A 22,298-nucleotide genomic window follows, 5' to 3' on the forward strand; every position below is an offset into this window, starting at 1 on the left:
TAAATAATTTCCCTAACAAAACTTGCTATATCCCTAATATGTAAGTAATAGGAATTGTCCATTGCCCTCAGTGAGCTCGATTTACAATAAGACAAGCTTCAGCCTTGCCTGTAAAAGGCGGAGCCTCCTTTTAAAAGGCGCGAAGCTATGGCGGCGTTCATTGTATAAGTATAATAGACACCAAACAGGCAACACATAGGCACACGCTCCAGAAAATGCAACATTTTAGTTTTTTCCGGCCGCAAAAACGCAGACAGACTGCCAAGCGAACGAACTCTGGGGTTATATTCGAATTCTAACGCGACTGGCAGAGGATTTTTTTAGGAAATTCGAGCATTGGTGGTGGGGGATCAATGACTGTTGGTGATTTGAACCGACCGTCAATCAAACGCTTGTATAAACTCTGTTTGCAGGATTAGCAAAATGTGACAAAAGGTTGAGATGAGTTTGTGTAATTAATGTTATAGAAATCAAACATTGTACTGGCCATGTGTTTGACTGGGAGGAGAACTCCACTAATGCGAAAAACTGGGACTGAAAATTGCGGCTTTAATTAAGATGTTCATGTGACAGATAATTATACTTTTGTTCGGATTTACAGTTAAATGACTTCAGAGAATGAAAGCATGCAGCAACTCATTTTCACCTCTCAGAATATTTCTGATCACTGAAAATGCTTTTAAACGGGACGGATATTTATGGACCGTCGATAATAAAAGCTGACACACGACAAACGTAATTTTTTCGTTTAGGGGGAGGGGGTAAAAGCTCATTTCGTTTTGTGTGCGTCAAAATCGCATAAGGATTTTCTATCGTTTTCGAGGTGCGACTTTGCAGCGAGAACGCAAACTCCCTTCGCGTTCATCGAGAACAGAATGACCACAAAATACCACAGTCCCCTGGTCTATTCCTCTCTGCGTCTTTGCGCCCCATAGACGTGTGTACATATGCCTGAGAAAAACCGGTTTTTCTCAGGCATGTACACACGTCCATGGGGCGCATAGACGCAGAGCGGAATAGACCACAGGGGACTGTGCAAAATACGGAGACAGAAAAGACAATGAAAAGACATGAATGTGAAATATAAACTTGTATGCTTTTTCAACTTGAAGCATGTATGTGAAACATTTTACTACGTGGGAAATACATTAAAATGTTCTGTCTTAAAAAGTGAAACGCGTAAAGTTGAGGTTTATTAATTAATGTGCCCTTCCGGTATTTTTTCATGGGCGTGCGGATCGGAGAGGTGCGTGTGGATTTGTCATAAACGGCATCATAATACGAAATATATTTCGCATAAGAACTTTCGTTTTGAGGGGGGAGGGAGGGTGTTTCAAGTAAAACGAAGGAATTACGTTTCTTGTGCGTCAGCTTTTATTATCGACGGCCCCTTATGAAAATTAAGTGACACCCCCCCCCTCTGAGCTGTTTGAAAAATACATGATCCCCCCTTTGCAGTTTTCAAATCTCAGGTGACACCCTCCCCCCCGGATTTTGCCTGCCTAGCCTACCCCGGCCGTAATAACTGAACGCACCCTAACGTTTATATTTAGGTTGTGCGCGTCCAAAACTCGTGTTACCGCGGATTTAAAATCTCCCGTCATACTTGGTCCCGTACATCTAGGTCAATGACCGTTGATGCATCATTGACCTCGCCTGACTGATTACAATAGAATGGCATTGCTATAATAGGCATGCTCCTCTGTTATGCAAAGTCACTAGTTGCAGTGCAACGGAAGTGCGTGCGACGCCACTGTTTGGAGTGTGCGCTGCGATATCACAGCTATGTCTTTTAGGCATACGCGACAGCGCGGTTTAGGGGATGTATGGTTCCCCCGGCCACGGAATATGATCGTGTTCAGCAGAGACCGCGATTTTGACATTCAGAAGGTGGTAATTGAATGCTCCAAATCCCCCTTATGTGTAACAGATAGTATTTACCCTAGCTGTAATATCGCCTGTATCGCAGTGGTACTCAATTGTGACGAGCGTAAAGTTGGCGTCATCCTCATCCCCAGCCTCAGGTGACCTTTCTAGCGTCCCCTCTAGCTTAAGCTGAAAATGACGCTACTCAGCGTCAGCTTCAGCGTCGTATCTGAAGATTGCCGAAGTTACGCTGCCTGATGACGGATAAATGATAAAATTCGCCCAAAACATAAAAAATAACAACACCATTCTTTCACAACTTTCTTATGAATCGTAATATTTTACCGGAAAATTATCTCATAAAAACTAGTTTTTTTGGTAGTGTTCATAATTTTCAGTCCATGATCCGTGGTGTGTTTGTTGGTGTCCTGTCAACTCTTGCAATTAAAAGCTGCAGAAAACTGATGCAAAAAGGACATCCGTGATCCAAAATCAATAAAAATGGACACCATGAGATGCAGTATTAAAGCCCTAATTATTTAGAGAATATATAAAGTAATGAACTTGTATAACTATGACTTAAGGCCTGAAAATTAGACGTATCCATATAGCATTCGAACTTAGGACTAGGAATGTAACAGTTGTGTTGTAACTACATCGTGAGAAACTGAAATTAAGAGGAAAGGTTGCTAAATATTATGAATTACAAACGCCACGGTGTTTTGATTAATATTGAAAGTGATATTAAACTTGGAGCACATTTTTTCAGTTGTTTTTACACTTATCATTCCACCACACACAGTCGGGAATGATCGAATCTGATGCGGTAAAGCTGACGCTGTAGTGTCATCCTCATCCTCATTAGTCGCGTGACCCTGAGGCTGAGGGTGAGGATGACGCCAACTTTACATTGCGGACGCACATAGGCGATTTTTCTGTTGTTGCTAGGGCGTGTCTATTCCAGATTCTGTCGTCGCTAAGGCGAGACGACGGGCGCCACCGAGCAAAAGCTGATCGACAGGGCGACACATCAGGTAAGCTGAGCTCTCTAAATTTCATGACCGTTAAATTAGATAAATATGTTTTAAGTGCGTTGGCTCCAGTAGCTTGATGGTCCGACAGTTGTTTTGATGGCTTTTCCCCAAACATTTGACATTTTTTTCGGAAATACGGCAAAACTTTCAATGTCAATTGTGGGTGGGTTGTGACATATCCGGCAGAAACTTGCGAAATTAATACCGTCGTTTGAGAAGTTAACATTTCCGTCTCATGGGTTTAATTTGTAAAGTTTTAGTAAATTTATTATCCTAATACTCATCATTTAATGTGCTGGAGCAAAATCGGACTTGGGGAAGATCAGATGGCATTCTGAGAGCGATTTATTTTCAGCTATGTACAAACCGGAAGTGAAAACAAAGCAGTCAAGGAGGCCGTACAACATGTCTGGTAATCGATTGCAATAGACATCAAATCAGGTCCAATCATCAATATCATTCAAGGTAACTATGAAATTTACCAGGTCCAAGGAATATATAGAAAATGACAAAGGCAATGGGGTCATCTTGAACCACAAAATAGTGGTGGTACTAGGTGTCCGGAATGGGTAAGCGTACCCTGCCAGCTAGCTGCACCCGTCAAGATTGACCCAAAGCGACAAATCCGTTGCTATTTGGTGAATTCAACAAATTACTTTTGTGAGTCGAAGTTTAGTATGCTGTCACTCATCATTTGACTAAGTTAACAGACAGGTCATATTTTGATACAACATCTCCGTATCTACCGTAGAAGTTCTTAAATGATTTTACTAATCTACTTTCTGAGAATCCTTGCCTCACTAACTTTTGAGCTAACAGGCTGTGTCTAACTCGAAAGTCTTCATATGAATTGCATGCTCTATTGTATCTCAGGAGTTGTGAAATATACACACCATAAGCTGGAGATGATGGTACAATGCTTGACAAAAAGGGAAAGTTTATGATTTCAAAATTGAAATCGTCTCTTTTGTCATACAGCTTAGTATATAGTGTATTTTGTCTAATTTCAAAAAATACGTCTAGGTATGATGCCGAGTCCACACTTTCAGTTGTTTCTTTTATTTCTAAATCATCTGGCTAGATGTGGTGTAGATAATTGGATATACCAGGATTGTTTAAACTAATGAGATCATCAATATATCTGTGGGTGTTGTTAAATCGCTTGGCAACTAAAATAATATTGCAGGGTTTAACGGAACGGTTATTTTGCAGAACATCTCTTTCGGATGAGCGGAAAATCTTCTTCCGTATATGACAGTTTCTTTAGTTTCCGTTGCAACATTCTGTGTAGAGAAATAATATTTCTTCCCTTTTCACAAAAAAAATACACAGATCTGATGGTCCTTTGTACAAGCTCTCTGTTTGATATGCTAAAAGCTGCATTCTAAAATATAAAAGCATCTGTTTATGTGTAGGATAAAAATACTTGTGTCAATAATATGTACATACATAAAACTCGTAAGCCTCAAGCCACCGGAGTAAATGACTAGGTGTTGGAACAGCTGATGGTGTGAGAGCTCTATGTGATCTATGCAGTGACAGTTAGACCTGTATCTATATGACTAAATAACGGTAGGCTAGTAGACCTGACTGTATTGTGCTCAGGGATATTAGCTGTGAAAAGTCTAGTACAACCGGCAGTATAACCACTAAGTAGACAGTAGACCTGACTGTATTGTGCTCAGGGAAAGTTGCTGAGAAAAGTCTAGTACACCCGGCAGGATAACCACTAAGTAGGCAGATGACCTAGCTGGCTAACAGTATAGTGTATCTTGGCCTTGAATACAGGAATACTGCTAGGTAGTATGAGAAGTGACTTAAACAGATGCATGGATGTTGTATATTATTGATACACATAAGAAAGAGAAAGATTATTGATACACATTAGAAAGAGAAAGTAGAGCAGTAGATAACGAACAATATCATTATATTAGGAAATCACTAAAATAGCAGTGAGTACTATGACAGAACCCCATGGCAAATACCGCCAGTACGGAGCGCTTGCACTCACAGGCCAAGGGGTTCTGTTATTATTACATATGTTCTATCTTTTATTTGCATCATTTATCGAGAGAATAGACGATTAGTCTTGCGTACTACTTGTCTGTCAAACGCTTCAGAGCGACCCTGCGGAGTTATATAACATTGATATCACTGTAATGAGGCATCGAATCAGATTTCACTTTTCATTGGTCAACGCCGCCACACCCTCCATTTTGATTGGCTAAACTATTGTTTACTTGTTTATCAAGGATGACGTAAGATGAACGTCGTCGGAGGGCTTGAACTCTGCTTGCGTTCTACTCACACATACGTAGCAACATGCCATAGATAACCAAACGAAGAGAACTTTGAACGTGGAATGCTTTTGATTTTTTCACATTTTGAGCGTGAAATTCTTCTAACTGATCGATACAAGTAACAGTTCGGAGATTTTTACGGAAAATTAAGAGTAAGACACGGCAAACGTATCTTGTCGAACGATCAAATTTCAGTGTTTACCGTGGCACACAAGCGTTCACTCAGTATCTGTTATCAATAGCGTGTAGGACACACAAGCACAGAATAAACTGCATGCAAAAGTGACTTTCTATTGTAAACAGGGAATGTCCGGTGAGAAAACTACTGGCAAAAACGTCTCTGAAAGTGTTAACTGTTTAATTGGCTCCGCTATGCCCACAGTTACGTGTGTTTCGATGTATAATGGCCGCCGTGGTACGGCACTGTGTATCCATGGATGATGAAAAGGACGTCGCCCGTTGTCAATGGTTTTGCTTCGCCGACAAACAAACTGCTCTTACGGATACTAAAATCATCCTCACACTATAATAAGTACACGCAATTTACTTTGTCGTAGTTTTTAATTTCTAATGTCATGCATTTTACTATAACGAGCATCGAACAAAAGTGAAATGAAATCTTGTTGACGGCATTTTTTGTGTTTACAAACAAAAATAGTTCCGGGTCAAAATTGGTAAATACTCATTAACATAAAGGAATGGCATAATGTTTTTGGTATTGCACTGCAGTGCGAATACCGGTATTACGCGCGCGCTTCGATGCAAGTAAACTGTGGTACATATGTAACAATAACAAGTACCTATGAAGTGGATAGGGTATTTAGGGGAAGGTATGCTCATTTACATAGTTATATTACATGTATAGCAAGAAAATAATTGATTCAGTTGATACTAATGTAATTTACCACGTTAATATGCATGTACATGTACATTAAGAAGACCCAAGGTGTTTTGTTTTAAGGTAGTGACTCAGTTTCGTTGACACATATTTTCAATCAAAAGTTTCACATAGAAAACAGGGTCTCACACCCAACATGTGGTACATTTTCTAATAGGTCTATATTTGAAGAAGGTAAAAATTTTGTTTAGTTGTCAAAACATGCATTGGTATGTTTGTTTAAGTCAAAAACATGTGATTTTGAATTTTTTCACTTAAAAGAGTATAAGTAAGAATTGGCAGCACCCCTAAGTGATCTGTTAACGGCACTAGACAGCTGGATATACAGGGGGAAAAACCGTGTTTTGGATTTTTGAAATTCGCTTTTGTTTCTGCACAGTGAGCCTTCGAAGTGTGAACTGTCGGATTTTCGCATAAATTATCGACTTTCGTTCACGTTTGTCAAGTTATCGTCACTTCAGGGGGGTTTATCAAAAATCTAAGACACGGTTTTTCAGATCTATTCATGAAGTGTTAGCATGCGAAGAATCGGGGAAATCCGCCCACGCGTCGCCGACTTACACTCATTTGAAGGTGCGCATACATAGCAAAAATCGGAACTGAGAAAATCGACGATTTGTGTAAACGTCCCATTTTTCACACAAAATCGCCGAAAAAAGTCGGATTTTTGTGCGTTTCAAAAAAAAATCATTCGATCTGGGTCTAGGTTAAATATTGGGCATCAGGTTAGAGAATTTCTGACAAGTCCTAAACATTAGTTCGCCTAAAAATGATGAAAATTGTGCGTAGAAAAGTGAGGCTGGTCAGCGTAAGCGGTGGGTACTATTTACACGATAAACACTAGAAAGATAATTCAGGGCATAATCTGTTTGTCAAATACGTATCTAGCTTATAATTATATTAACTGTACACTGTTTGGTAACGGTTAGAGTCTGGTTACAAGACGAGAAAAGTTTTAAAAAAATCATACAGCCGGAATGGTTTACAGTCTGCGTTCTGCCGACGACGCGCGCTCGCTCTCTCGCAAGCGCTCGACTTCCGGTCTCACAGCCCGTAATGTATGCACGTACCAAGTGTGAAATGGTTGCCCAGTTCATTTTAGTGCCGATTTTTGTGTCTATAGTACAAGACGTCACTTGCTTGCTTGCTTGCTTTCGGAGATGAGACGACCAACTCTCGATGCTCTAAAAAATTCTGTAGTTGAGAAGTTCAAGGAATGTGGGTAAGTCGCACTTGTTTTTGTGGTTTTCACATGTGATCTGCTGCAGTCCTTTTGCTCACCATAAAAAATGACCGGGTTTTCGTGCGCTATTTCGCTTTCCACTGTGACATGTACTATTATGGCCACGGGTATGAAACCAAAATCAACTTCAGTTACACGTAAAAGCGATTCTTCATGACTTAAAATAAACGACTGAGGCGATACTCGACAGATTCACTAATTGTAAAATTGAAACGGCGACATATCGCGACACCCAGCGACACTCTCTTGACCACAGATAGAAATTGACAGGCAACGATCGTGAAGTGACGTTTCACGTACGTTGCTGTGCTCTAGACCGACATAACAGTGTCGGATTGACAAATTGGACAAACCATGCTTCCTACATCCATGGACAAACTAAGTCCAAGATATGGGCTGCTGTTATAGAACCATATTTTCCAGTGAAGATTACTCTCTTTGGACGGCAGTGTAATCTATAGCCCGGCATACGATGCTATGTGTTCCGCTACAGCTAATCGCCTCGCTCACCACAGCCATGCAAAGACCCGTACGTAGGGTCGGTGACTTCAAATCCATTTTGGGACTTGACGTAAAAAGCCAAATTACTGTCGAAATTCAGCGTTCTTGGGCCCAAGTCGTATCCCTGCCTACCTCAGCTACTCGATCACTTCCAAATATGCCAGTCTTTTATTCACTTTTCGTAAATAACCGTCGATGTCGGCAACTCTCTCGCTAGCCCTGCGTACGATGCTGTGTGTTAGCTGTAGCGGCCAACACACAACATCGCGTCCATCAGCTTTCCATTTTGCTTCTTCGGCCCACGTTTGCGTTTTCTACACTGCTTATACTGCCGGCAGTCATCAGCCATGTTGGATAGTGTCTCTTATGAAGACGTGCGCGCATGCGCAACATGGTGCGTAAAAATTTACATAATCTCCTCAAGGTATAACGACAACGCTGACAGTAATCCGGACCGTTAAAACAAAAAGAAAATAATAACTCGCGCAGTGGTTAGAAGGCCGTGTTTTCACTAAAATTTAAGACATTTTCCAGTTCAATGTTACCTCATAGTTTTCTCTAATAAAAAGATCATATTTCAGGGGTTCAGAATATGAAATAATCACAAAATCGCTAAAATTTACAAAGGAACCTGAGTCACTACTTAAAAATGTTATTCATACTTCCCATTTAATGTATTGCCATTACATTTGTTTTCTACTTTCAGATCACGGAACATCTATACAGTGAAAGAACTGACACAGCAAGTGCAAGAAGAATGTTTTGCTTTTTTAAATTTAATTTTGCAATAAAATGTTAACCTTAACAGTATTCCTGACTGTCCTGCAATTTTATTTAGTTGTGGCAATATGGAAGCTTGGAATAAGTGTTGTATTTGTTTCAAAAATTGTCTTGGTGTGGTACCCTTAGATAAATTACAAAATGCATGACACAGAAATATTTTATTCTATCTGAAATGAATACCAAGATGACTAAACCAAAGTCTCAGCAGTCCTGCAATCATTTTTGAAGGCGATATATGTCTGAATGTATGCTTAGACATAAAAGCAAATAATACCTGAAATATACAGTAAAGCTCCATTAGCTGTATCTTTTCTACACATGCACTTTGCAATGCTCACCAAAATATATTATCTGATTTTCAAAGATAGCTTTTGCATTCCCTGTCATTACTTGAATCCACATTAGGAAGCCAAAAATTATTGCATTGTTAAAAATCTAAGTTGTACCTTCTTCATCAAATTTGAAAACTTTTTTATCACAGTTTGGGAAGAACTTTGGCTTTAGTTACTTTTGATTGGAAATCATATTTAAAAATAATCCTAAAATACAGCTAATGTGCCGTAAAACAAAACACCTTTTTCCTAAAAAAAGTATGTTGGTTGTTTTACAATGACGTAGGCTTACTTTGTTGCAAGTATGGAAAAAATCATTTATAACAAGTTACAAAATGGATACGCAGCATGATTTCTGAACAAAAAGGCAATGATGATGAAAAATAAAATTAAAAAAAAACGACAGAGATGGCAAAGGTCATCGGTAGAGGGCGGCTTTGTTTACTCGCTAGGTCATGGTCGATGGTGTTGTGGGCACATTTTAAGTTAACATTTCCGTTTCACGGCTTTAATACAAAAACTGAACACGTAGTCTGAAAGCTTAGTATCTGCGTTATCGATCACTGGCCAAATCTAACTAGGGGACGACAAGGTGACCGAGTAAAACGCTAAAATTTAGGGCGGTGTGAGTAATTTTGAGGGTAGGAACGCACGCGACGACTTTGTTTTTCACCATATTTTTTCACAAAATTATGGAAGACCGGTCACGACATGCGACATGCGAGTTTTTTAACTTTGAACTGCGACCTGGGAGTTCTTAAACTTCGACATGCGAGTTGCAAAACTAATATGGCATTTGCATACATGTCATTTCGTTCTCCTCCTAACGATGGATTACAGAGGTAGAGACGAACTTATTTCTGCATACTTCTACAATGAATACACCGTGGGAGAAATAGCGGCCACGTTAGGACTCAGACATGTATGGAAGACCGGTCACGACCTGCGACATACGACCAGCGTCTTTAAACTGTGATCTGCGACCTAACCCTAAGGGAGCATTCGTTATTTACGGGGAGGGGGGGTCGGTGGAAATCAGAGGGGGGGTTGACTTTTACAAAACCGCTTTTCAGGGGGGGTCAAATTTTACAATCAATGATTGAAGGGGGGGTCAAATTTTACAAAGGTTTGTGTTGAGTTATGGAAAACAAAATTGACTTTGGAATTTCACCGAAATGTTGCTTGTGTAACCGATGTTTCGAGACGGCAGAATAATAACCGACCGAAGCTCAGCCAAATTTATTTCTCTAGCAGGGCCAACAAGTCCGAGACTGGCATTAACCTCTCTAGAGCAGCAACAGAGCATGTAGCCTTGAGTACAGGTCTGTGTGTTCCTGGCGTATACGGCCTCCACCACGCTGCCCTGCAACGGTCTGTGGAGATAACTGGGGTCTGCAGCGAGATTCAAAATGGGGATCGCCATGGGTAAACAACTTGTCGAGTATGTTATGTTTCAGAAAATGAGCGGTTTTGGACGTTAGGAGAAGTCAATCACATCTTTTCTGGGATTGGTCAGGAGGTAAAGGTAGGCAGGGAAAGGATTTTGCCCCAATAGAGCAGAATTTCGGCCAGAAAGACCGTTTAGTCTTCATTGCGGTCCAGATCCAGGCCGCAGAGACCTCAAGTCTGTTCAAAGACCATTGCAGGGCTGTGGTAGAGGCCATATAATGCTGGGAACACACGTGCACACACCTGTACGCAGGGCTACACAGCATGGGGCATGAAAAATTGCCAAAAATGAGGGCACACAGTCCATGTAGCCGACAATGAGATGCAAATGATATGCGGTCAAGGTCTCCTCAACTAACTTTCAGCTGGTTCTTCACTTTCTACTATTTTTTTAGTATTTTTACAAAGGCACAGACTTATTCTACCTGCAACTTAAAACTGATAGTGATTTTGTAGCTCATTCTTTACTATTTTTCATAGTTTTTGATAGCCGGTAACACACACTTCGTGTTCGTGTCGGCTACATGGACGATCTGCCGAAATGAGGAACCAACACACAGTCCATATAATGTAACAAACAACTTCTGTATATATTGTGTCAAATATCGGGGTCTACATATAAAATAGTAAAACCGTACCCAAAACTATAAATATTACTCCATGGTAACAGTAACCGTACTGATCGACCTCCCGACGGCAGGAGTCGAACACACTTTCAGAACAAAACTCTGTTCAAACCCTTTCTAAATGCTTAACAATTTCTATGGAAAACTTAACGGTACCGCAGAGGTACCTCAGACTTGACGACGCGGCTGGGAAACACAAATAGTTCACACACGACTTTAACTAATGTTCGATGATGAGCACAATTGTAAGTCCCGTGTAATGTCTGCACATGAAAGTCGGCGACAACACACGCAATTCACAGCTAAGCAGCGTCCAGTTCAGCTACCACAGGAGCAGCCATCTTACTAATATTCTTAGATCTTTTGTTTACTTCCGGTCGGGACATGCCGAACAAATCTGAAGTCTTACTCTGCTAACTCCGCGCATCGACAAAAGTTCAGTGGAACAATCACATTAATGTTCTCATGACAATCTCAGACATCTGACTGAACTCATAAACGGAATAAAGTTCACAGTTAACACACAATTTGCTGCAGAAAGATCAGCTTTCAACTTGTGGTGATATTATCATCTTAGCAGTGCGTATATTGCAAATATACGGCACGGCTTTCACTTGTGTGAGCAATGTTCGTTCCATCGACTAAAGTAGAGCATGGCGTAGGGTTTAAATAAACTGTCCGATCCACACAAAATTCGATCTCTGCCACTCACCGGTTTCTTTACATATCTGCTGACTTGAGTAAGACTCAAAATAGAGAAATATCTGACTTAAAAAGCACACGCTGACACTCAAACCTTCCAGTGCCAGTGCAGCGTGCAACGTAAAACACTCTCTGGAAAGTTCCCGTCTTGGACTCCCTAGGTATACAGTGATTACACACAAGAACTCCCAGGCAAAATAGAAAATACACAGGTCCTCCATACATAATCTATGAGAAGCTATGAATAATTTCTTTTAAATACAAAACTAGCTAAATCTGTGTATTTATAGATTCTTGATTATTGATATTAATGTACTTGATAAGACTAGGGTAGTTACCAGTGCATGTGTGAGCAAGAAATATGATTTTGGAATTTCACCGAATTGTTAATTCACTATCTTGTCAGAGGAAACTATGAATAATTTTTTTCCATAACATAATTAGTTAAATCTGTGTATTTATGTACGCTTGATTATTGATATTAATTTACTTGATTAGACTAGGGTGGTAACAAGTGGATGTTTGTGCAAGAAATTTGATTTTGGAATGTCACCGAAATGTTGATTCACTATCTTGTATATATGGAAACTATGAATAATTTTTTTCCAATATAAAACTAGGTAAATCTGTGTATTTATGTACTCTTGATTATTGATATTAGTGTACTTGATTAGACTACAGCGATTACAAGTTCATGTGTGTGCAAAAATTTGATTTTGGCATTTCACCAAAAATGTTGATTCTCTAGTATGTGAGGAAACTTTTTAAGCCCGGGGCCACAGGATGCGAAGGGTTAATGAATCAAATCTGATGAATTTTTTTTTTTCATGGGGGGGGGGGTCACATTTTACAATTGATGAATTGAGGGGGGGTCAAATTTTAGAAATTTGATTTGGAGGGGGGGTCGCTTTTTACGTTTCATTTGTCGCTCAAATTCCACCGGCCCCCCCTCCCCGTAAATAACGAATGCTCCCTAACCCTAACCCTACCCTAACCCTAACCCCTAACGCTAACTAACCCTAACCGTTAAGCCGTTACAATTTTTCCCTCTCTTGGCCTAACCTCCAGGGTTGAGAGCGAAGTAAGGCTTTTTACCAGAAAAAACCTAACCTCTAACCCTAACCGCAGATCGCAGTTTTAAAAACTCGCATGTCGCATGTCGTGACCGGTCTTCCATACAAAATGGACAATTTTGTGTCAAAAGTCTGTACCGCCCTATAGGTTGCGTTGATATCTTCTATAGTATTTAGTTTTTACGGCACACGGAACACGGGTAGACAGACCCTAAGCGAAAAATCTCCATGGTTTCAATAGGCCAAACCCGGAATTAGAATCGACCACGGTACAAACAAAGCCATGTGCGCAAACGCGCATAGACATACTTGTATTTCCATACGCGTTCAGTACACACATGTTGGTTTGTTTGTACCGGCATCACGTGATTATTTGGGCGTACTGAGTATGTAGAACGGCGTACGGATCGCGTCCTTTTTATTCCGGAGTAGAACCATTGCAGAATGCGGCGATATAAATTTGAATTTCTGTTCGTTCCATACCCCCCACGTAGAGAAGTTCGATTTGGTGCGTACCGACTATGTGCGTCGCCACCGTTACACTCGTGTACTTGTGGCGTATATGGAATGCCGCTCACACGAACGTTCGTGAAGACCTCTAAGTGGTCCCTGACTTCAAAGTGGTCCCCGTAGTTGTAATTGAACTGAAATTTTACGCAGTCCAGGGATTTTTCCATTCCTATATTTGCATAAAGTTGTTAAACTTTGTAACATTGCCAATACTAATCTGTTTTTTGGTCCTTTTTGATATATGCGCTCACTTTTATACTTTTTTCTAATTCCGATGCATTTTACCAGCCCAAACTGCGCGTCCAATTTTTTCACCTGGTTAGGGTGTCTCATATTAGCATCATGGGAGATTGCGCTCCACATGGCACGGTCAAGACCAGCGACCCCGACCCACCGATCACTGTACGGATATGCGGATGTCCATATGGCCTAGCAGTTTACTGAGTGAGTACCAGCTCAAACAGTCATTAATTTCAATCTTGTTGCTCGACGTTATATTTCATACTCGCATACAGGCGTTCTGTTTACTGGGTAGCTCTGCATGGCAGGGCCGAGTGTTACCGGCGTTATACGGCCTCCCACCACATGTGTTGGGAGGTCGTATAACGCCGCGCCGCTACGAACACACAGCCCTGCCATATGGCCATGCAGAGCTACGTTCCGACCATTGTTCCGACGTTCTGTTCCGTACACTTTTACGGAACAGAACATCGGAACGTAGCATAAACTACACTTATACAAACTATCCAGTAAACAGAACGCCTGTGTGCGAGTGCTGATTGTCTTCGTCCAAAATCAAATTACACTGTGAACTTACACAGAAACATCGCACAATGATGATGGCCCTGCGTACGATGCTGTGTTTCCGGCGTTATATAACGCAGAGCTAGAACTGCTGTACCTCTCTCGGGGGGAGGGGGAAGTACTTGTTCAGAGAAGTGGTAGGGGTGTGCGGCCGCAGGTATAAACCCAGGGCCCATTTTAGACCTAAAATCTCGTTGTTTTAGGACCCCATTTTAGACCTTTATGACCTTTGACCCAGGTCAACAGTCATAGCGTCAACATTTTTAAAACGGAAAAAGCATGTATTTGCCCCGGCAAAGCCTACCACTGTAAGCTTATACTGCGTTTAGAGCTATTTTGTTGCTGGCCAAGCCATGATTCCGAAAAATCATGAGGAAATACCAACAAATTTTGTGAAAGAAAATGCCTTTCACTCTCACCAATTTTGGTCCAGCTTCTGCAAATTATCAGTTATCTGCAGTAGTCTGAGTGGTGTTTTTTTTAAAATTACAATTCACAACAACCTCGCTGTTTGTCTGTAAAGCAATACTAACTTCATATGGCCATGGTCAACCTGAATAATACTAGGAGCAGTAGAGCCACTTTGTTTGGGTATTTTCTATTGGGCAAAAATCTGCCATATGTAGAGTTCTGACAAATCAGTGACAATGTTTTAAAACAAAGTCCATATTTACTTTAAGCCAGGGGGTCTCTGTAATGGTTCCCCTGCCGCAGAAAAGATATCCATGCTTATTAGTCCCCGCGGACGAAGTCCGGCGGGGACTTATAGATTGGGTCCCGTCTGTGCGTCCGTCCGTCCGTCCGTCCGTCCGTCCGTCCGTCATCAACAGTTTCTCAGACACTGCTGAACCAATTTCGTTCAAACTTGGCACAAAGGCATAGCACTATAACCTACAGATGCACGTCGATTTATTTTGTGATACGATCGAATTTGGCTGCGAGGTGGCCATTTTGTTGCGATTTTTTCATGTCTTTGGACCATAACTCAGACATCCTTGAGCAGATTCTGTTCAAACTTGGCACAACCCTTACGAAAGTTACCTGCTTGTAACAAACTTTAGACAAGTTATGTTTTCAACTTTGTGACAAGTGTACAGACCATATGACTCTCCACCTTGTCACATCCGTGTTAACAAGCTTGTCAACACGCTTGACATGAAACTTACACAAGCGTGGGACAAGTTTGAATCTTACAAGCTTGTAACAATTCAAAAGGTTCAGGAAAGTGGAAGGTTGAGAATTGCAAGCTTTTAACAAGGTTGTGGAACACTATGTGTGTCTGCTGGTATATTCATCTATCAAAGGTTGTATCAAGGTTGTATATTACCCATAAGCCTTTGCTTCATTGCCAGCATTATTGCTGCCCGTTGCCATAGGCAACGATATTGAGCCCAGTTAGGGTCATCATGGCACAGGCACTCAGTGCCACATTTGCGGGATATTAACCAGATTTGACTGATTTGATAACACAGTGACTTCATTATTTATTAAAAGAACCAATATTGTATGTGTTACGAGTGTAGGTTTGGCAATCAAGAATAAGACAATAACATGCTAGAGAGTATGTGTACACAAAGTATGTCCTCAATTATGGCTGGAATATGGCTCTCATCACCAAACCTCTATTTGAACTACCCTACCCAAAATCCAAAGTACATCGTTGGACTTAAAACTTACCTCTTACATCAATAGATCTCAATTTCAATTACCTTACCAAAATTTTAGGCCTCTCGCAAACTATTACTGCAAATTTGCCGCAAGCCTTGCAGTAAATTTGCAGCAAACTTTTTTCTGCAAATAAGCCGGCGATTCATTTTTCAGATGCAAATTAGGTTTCTTGTGAACTTGCTGCAAATATGCAGCAAACTCCCTGCTGCAATGTTGCTGCAAACTCTTTGCAGCAAATTTGCGGCACAATCCTTGCAGCAACTTCCGCCAAATTAATTTTAATGTTACTGAAAATTTGCCGCAAACTCCATACAGCACATTATTTTCCATGTTACTGCAAATTTGCTGCAAATTACACATGCAAAATTGCCTTCAAAAGTTGGTATAATTCCACAACAGTCAGCTCTGGATCAGTAATAGTAAGAAAACTGAATACATATTGAAAACCAAAGAAGCAAAATTTCTTGTATTGTACCACAAGTTTCAAAATTTTTATCTTCTCCAAAAATATAATAAGTTCAGCTCAGATGTGTACACACAGTTGTAAAATCACTTGTAGACATGGCCAATGAAAACCTGACAAATCTTAAGACAGACTGTGGACAGCACAAGATGTGTTTTATCCAACTAAGCTCTGAAATACCAGTGTCACGAGAAACAATGGTCAGCGCAAATAGTTATTATTTAATAAAAAGACAACAGAGAAATAAAAAGGTTAAATTCAAATTGTGGTACAATTTATTTTATATGCCATGTTCATTTCATGCCACATAAGTGTCTTCAAGATATTTTCTTTTGGCTTGAGAAGTTTCATTATATTTACATTACTGTCAAAGGCTGCGATTTGGCTTTCTGTTCTCTGAATTTCTTGTCCCTTTTAGGCTTCAATTAGAGAACCAGCAATGCATTCTGAAAAATACAAATCGTTCAGGGAAGAGTGTAAGTCTTTTACCGTTTGACCAAACATTGTAAATTTCATGAAAGAAATCAATAATTATTTGAAAATGAGACAGAGTCAAGTTGAAAAATTGATGCAGAAAAATGCATAATATTCACGATCGTTTAATGATTTAATGTCCGACAACGGACAACTCGCCGTATGTTGTTTACATACACGACGGCGACAATCTGCAAAAATCTCAGCACTTAGTTACTGCATGGAGGTAGTACCACCTCCATGGTTACTGTAACTGTTGTGAAACGAAAGTGAATTCAGTATGAATCAGTTCTCAACGAAAATTTATCTGTAGGTAAACATAGGAATACAAGGATTACAGAACATAATAGCGATGTACAGACGGACGGTACATTGACTTACATTTGTGAACGGCTCGCAGACGCTGGAAGATTTTCGGTTGCAGGTCTCCCGTCTCCGTGCTGTACCACGGTCCCTCCACGACGACCGTGGCTGCTACAAATATAGTCAGCATCTTTACTGCTTTTCGCGTTCACAAAATTAGAACTCCGTCTGTCCCTGGTACTGTATACACGTTTTTCCAACACTGTGATATCATTTGGCTGGCGATTCCATAGAAAGATCACGAAATTGTCCACTAGATAACTCCCTGATCACAAGTACACAGCCGATGGTACCAAAATCTAACTTCGCGCCGATCAAGCCTGATGACGTTAACGGAAGTGATATCTATATATCATTACGCGATTGATAATGTAGTACCGATTTTAAACGCTGGAATTGACTCTACATCTGCACCAATCCGTCATATATCATACTTAATATACATTTAATTTATTAGTTTAATGAAAATGGTTATTTTTACGACAGAAAGACTAAAAAGAGAGTACAAATTCTTTCAGCACGAAGAATCAATATCAATACGCGAACTGAACTTGATGAACCGTGACCTCAGAGTGTAAACATGTCGGCTGGGCTCCTCGTCGCTGAATACACAGGACGTGTTTGACGTTGCAGGTAGCGCATTTGATTTGCGTACAGCGGCTCGGGATGGAGTTTAATCCTAAACCTCAAATTTGTGCTCGGCAATATAATTCTAACGCTGAACACATGGACAAAAGCCTTTTACCTCAATTCATGTCATCAGAAGGCGAGATTTTGTTAGCGACATCGATGGGACACACACTGTGGACAGTGAATGTACGTACCATGGCATAGGCCTACTAGTACTAATACAATGATGTGATATTTAGCTAGCTTCGAGCACAGCCGGCCACTACTCTGCTTGGAGGGAGTAGCGGGTCCTTGCTTATACCAAACATTGAATGCATTGACATTTACTTGTCTGTTTCTACAATGAAAAGTTCTCATCAGTCGATATTTTTAAGGTACAGATTTGCAGTATACAAAAGTTTACGACGTGTCCGTACAGACCATAACAGACGCACATTTCGTTCGAAACTGCTTGCATTTTGGTATCATTCGTAGAACATACAAGGTGTAACTTGCAAGACAGACAAGTCCCTGTTTTAAAAATTTGTTTTCCAAAAAATTCAGTTGTCGATCCAACCATGATTTACCCAATCGGATTGTCAAAGGGTACTATTATTAATGTCACTACGGTATACTATAGATGCGCTCTTATATCCATGCAATGTTGCCGAGTTATGCCAGCTTAACTGAAGTGTCAATTATATACCAGTTATTATTATTTTAACAAGAGGATTGTCTGTTACGAAAATAAATGAATATAAAATACAAATGAAAGATCAATTTTGTGTTGCTTGCATATGACAGGTCACGAAGTGCAATGGTACACACTATACTCCCTGGTAATGAAATAGTGGGCAATCTGTCAATCATGTGTTTGCTGCATATTTGCAGCAATAACCTGGCTTGACTGAAGTGCTTGTGAAGTGCTTGTAATAAACTTGAAGTTACAAACCTTGCAATTTAATTATCACAAGCGTGGTACAAGATTGTAAGTTTTCACTGTGATGTCTTACAACCTTGTCAAACCTTGAAACAAGTTAAGGTCTTGCCTTTAAAACTTGTGTGAAGGTTGTCGCAAAGTTGTACAAGCATGGCACAAGATGATATCTTTGGCAAGGGAAAGGCATAACACTATGGCTTTCATATCCTTGTCAAATAATTGTGCGATATGATCCAATATGGGCGCGAGGCGGCCATTTTGTTGCGATTTTTCATGTCTTTGGACCATAACTCAGACATCCTTGAACAGATTCTGTTCAAACTTAGCACAAAGGCATAACACTATGGCCTACATGTGCATGTCAAATTAGTTTGCGATACGATCCAATATGGCCGCGAGGCTGCCATTTTGTTTGCAATTTTTCGTGTCTTTGAACCATAACTCAAACATCCTCAAACCGATTCTGTTCAAACTTGGCACAAAGGCATAGCACTATGACCTACAGATGCATGTCAAATTATATTGCGATACAATCCAATATGGGCGTGAGGCAGCCATTTTGTTGTGATTTTTCATGTCTTTAGACCATAACTCAGACACCCTTGAACCGATTTTGTTCAAATTTGTCACAAAAGCAAAACAGTATGCCCTCCATATGAACACCAATTTATTTCGTGAAATGATCCAATATGGCCAACAGGCGGCCATTTTTTTGCGATTTTTTCATGTCTTTGAACCGTAACTCAAACATCCTTGAACCGATTTTGTTCAAACTTGGCACAAAGGCAAAGCACGTACTATGGCATGCATATGCATGTATCAATTAACCTTGCGATAGGATCCAATATGGCTGCAGAACTGCCATTTTGTTGGAATTTTGCATGTCTTTGAAGCGTAATTCAAAGGTCATTACACCCATTTTGTCCAAACTTGGCAAAAAGATCAAGCACTATGGCATACCGTACATGTCAATTTACTTCATGACATGTTCCAATATGGCTGCCAGATTGTCATTTTTTTCCAATATCGCTGCCCGATGGTCATTTTTGGATTTTTTCATGTCTTTGAGGTTTAATCATATGCAAATATTCCTTAACCAATGTTGTTGAGACTTGGTACAAAGATAAAGTACTATGGCATACATATGCATGTCTACTAATTTTGTGCTATGATCCATATGGTCAATAGACAGCCATTTGATTTCAATTTTGGTGTGATTTTTTTATGTCTTTGAAACATAAACATAGGTCACTGTCCCTCGATGGACTGATTTTGTTCAAACATGATACGAAGATAAAATACTATGGCTGCATTCTTGTGCACATTAATTTGTTTCATTATATGATTCGAAATGGCTGATGGCTGATTACAACAACATACCCGATCCCATAGCATTTCGAAAATTCCACCAAACCATGTGTATAGTACGTGCCATCATGACACTAGAGGCAGTGAGGGCATCGTTATGTGTGATGTAATCAAAAGTTCCTTCAGTGGTCATTACCGGCAGAGATGAGTCATTTATTGAACGTTCCTCAGATTACTTTATTATGCAAGTCACAGGCCTGATGCACCCGTTGCATCAATGTCATTCCACAGCGACCTAGACCACAGCTACCTAGACACCAAAGATTATAACAAAATGGACAAGCGGGACTGTGTCATCAACGATGACTTGTTGAGTGCAGCTCAGAACCCTGCTAGCGAGATGGGAACAGACTGTTGAAATTTGTTCTTGTGTGGCACTCAAACTTCAACCCCATTTTAGACCATGGTTTACAGTGGAATTGACCCCCCCCCCCCCCCCCCTATTTTGGACCAAGTTGCTGAAATACCCACCCCATTGGGCGGCGCATGTTCATATTGGCAAGTAATAGAAGTGACCCCCCTCCTGACTGCTCTTTGCCAACTTAGATTTTTTTACCTGTCCGTGGTATTTTGGGGAAAGGGTTTTAAACACAGTTTGTCAGGAATTTATGATGATACTTGAAAGAATAGAAATATACTCCAACACCCGACCCTGGCTCACTAAGCCCCAAGGCTGTATCATGCACGCACAGGAAAGCAAATTTAGCACTTGGAGGCAGCCATATTGTCTAGTTTCCATGTGTTGAGTTTGTACTCTACATGCCTTGACATTGTTTTCATTGTAACTTAGGTCATTTCACATCATTGGTACAACGTACATTTCAGTGACTTTGAATGACAAAGTTCTTTTACGTCAAGGACTGTGTCATCAGTCTTAACTGATGTCTAGCTGTTAATTCAAGCTGACAATCTAAACTGAATACAAGACATGGAATTTGTGTCCATACACTTTTGTAATATATTGTGGTTTCAGTCGGATTTGAACTCACAACGTATAGCACCAGTCACCTAGCGCAGAAGCCATAGATAAAACCGCTGAGCCAAATCCCCAATCTCAGCCTCATGTGTGTTCAGCACACAATTTGAGTCTACGGTTACACCTATAGTGTACTCATTTATGTATTTTGTTATGTCTCCATTTCAATACTTACCGTAGTCATAATTTTACATATGTGCTTATAATGAACAGACCTGCTTTGAGTCGGTTTTTAGCTCATATTTGGTGTGTATATAAATACCAAAAAGAGATTATATTTGTGTTTCTTTCTTAATTTGCATACATTTTATCTTCTGATAATGATGACTGGATTGATTTGCTTACTGGTAATAAATTTTTCAATTTTAATCTCTCCAGATAACAGAGTTCTTGGAAATGATGTGGAAAGATCAGAGTTATCACTGCTTGCTGATTTGGACCATGCCTACACGTTTTAACAGGCTGAATAATAAACTGGTGACGTACTCAAAAATTGGCGACCAACAGAAAATTAAAAAAAAACAGTATTTCCCCGCACATACACACCATGATCATACCAGAAACAAGCATGATGCCATTTACTTAATGCACAACACACGAATGCCAACTATTTGTTGTAATCTTTATTTTCCTGTCATATGATTATTAGTCCCCAAGGACACCGTCCTGGGGGACTTATAGGTTTGGTCATGTCCGTGCGTGCGTCCGTCCGTGCGTGTGTCCGTCCGTCCATTCACACAGATATCTCAGAGACGCCTGGAGCGATTTTGTTCAAACTTGATACAAGGATAATACCCTACCTCATACAGATGCACGTCAATTTGTTTCACAATGTGATCAAATTTGGCCATGTTAGAGGACTTTTTAGTTTACACCTCCATAGACTCCCATGTATAAGGCAGCTCTCCATAGACTCCCATGTATAAGGCCAAGAAAAATAAAAATTTAGTTTCTCATCGTATTCATATTGCAAAAAGGATGCAGTGACACAGTTTTTAGTCCCCACAGATAAAGTCCAGGGGGCTTATAGATTGGGACATATCCGTCCGTTCACCCATCCGTTCACGCAGATATCTAGACACTTTGACAAAATGTCACGTGACCTTGGTGACCTTTGACGTCAAATATACATATTTGTCCATAACTCAGTAACCACAAGTGCTAAACCTTTCATATATGGTATGATAGGACACCTTATGATGCCACATATTGTACCTCATTAATTATGTGCATATCTAATTTTGAGCGAGCCAATAGAGCTAGAGGTCTGATTTTTGGTATATAGGGATAACTTAGCAATACAATTTTTTTGACAA

The 22,298-nt window shown here is 40.2% G+C and overlaps 1 protein-coding gene and 1 long non-coding RNA gene across 3 annotated transcripts in view; both read right to left on the reverse strand.

The window, feature by feature from the left end:
- The window catches only part of LOC139140711 (2-Hydroxyacid oxidase 1-like), a 47,469-nt gene that overhangs the window by 16,108 nt on the left and 9,063 nt on the right, over nucleotides 1-22,298 (reverse strand). The window lies entirely within an intron of this gene.
- On the reverse strand, nucleotides 16,505-17,395 carry LOC139140696 (uncharacterized). The gene is made up of 2 exons (XR_011554048.1): nucleotides 17,108-17,395; nucleotides 16,505-16,698 (listed from the first exon to the last, which is right to left on the reverse strand). It is a non-coding gene; the product is annotated as an uncharacterized lncRNA (long non-coding RNA).

The sequence above is a fragment of the Ptychodera flava genome, chromosome 9, assembly GCF_041260155.1.
Source record: "Ptychodera flava strain L36383 chromosome 9, AS_Pfla_20210202, whole genome shotgun sequence".
NCBI lineage: Eukaryota > Metazoa > Hemichordata > Enteropneusta > Ptychoderidae > Ptychodera > Ptychodera flava.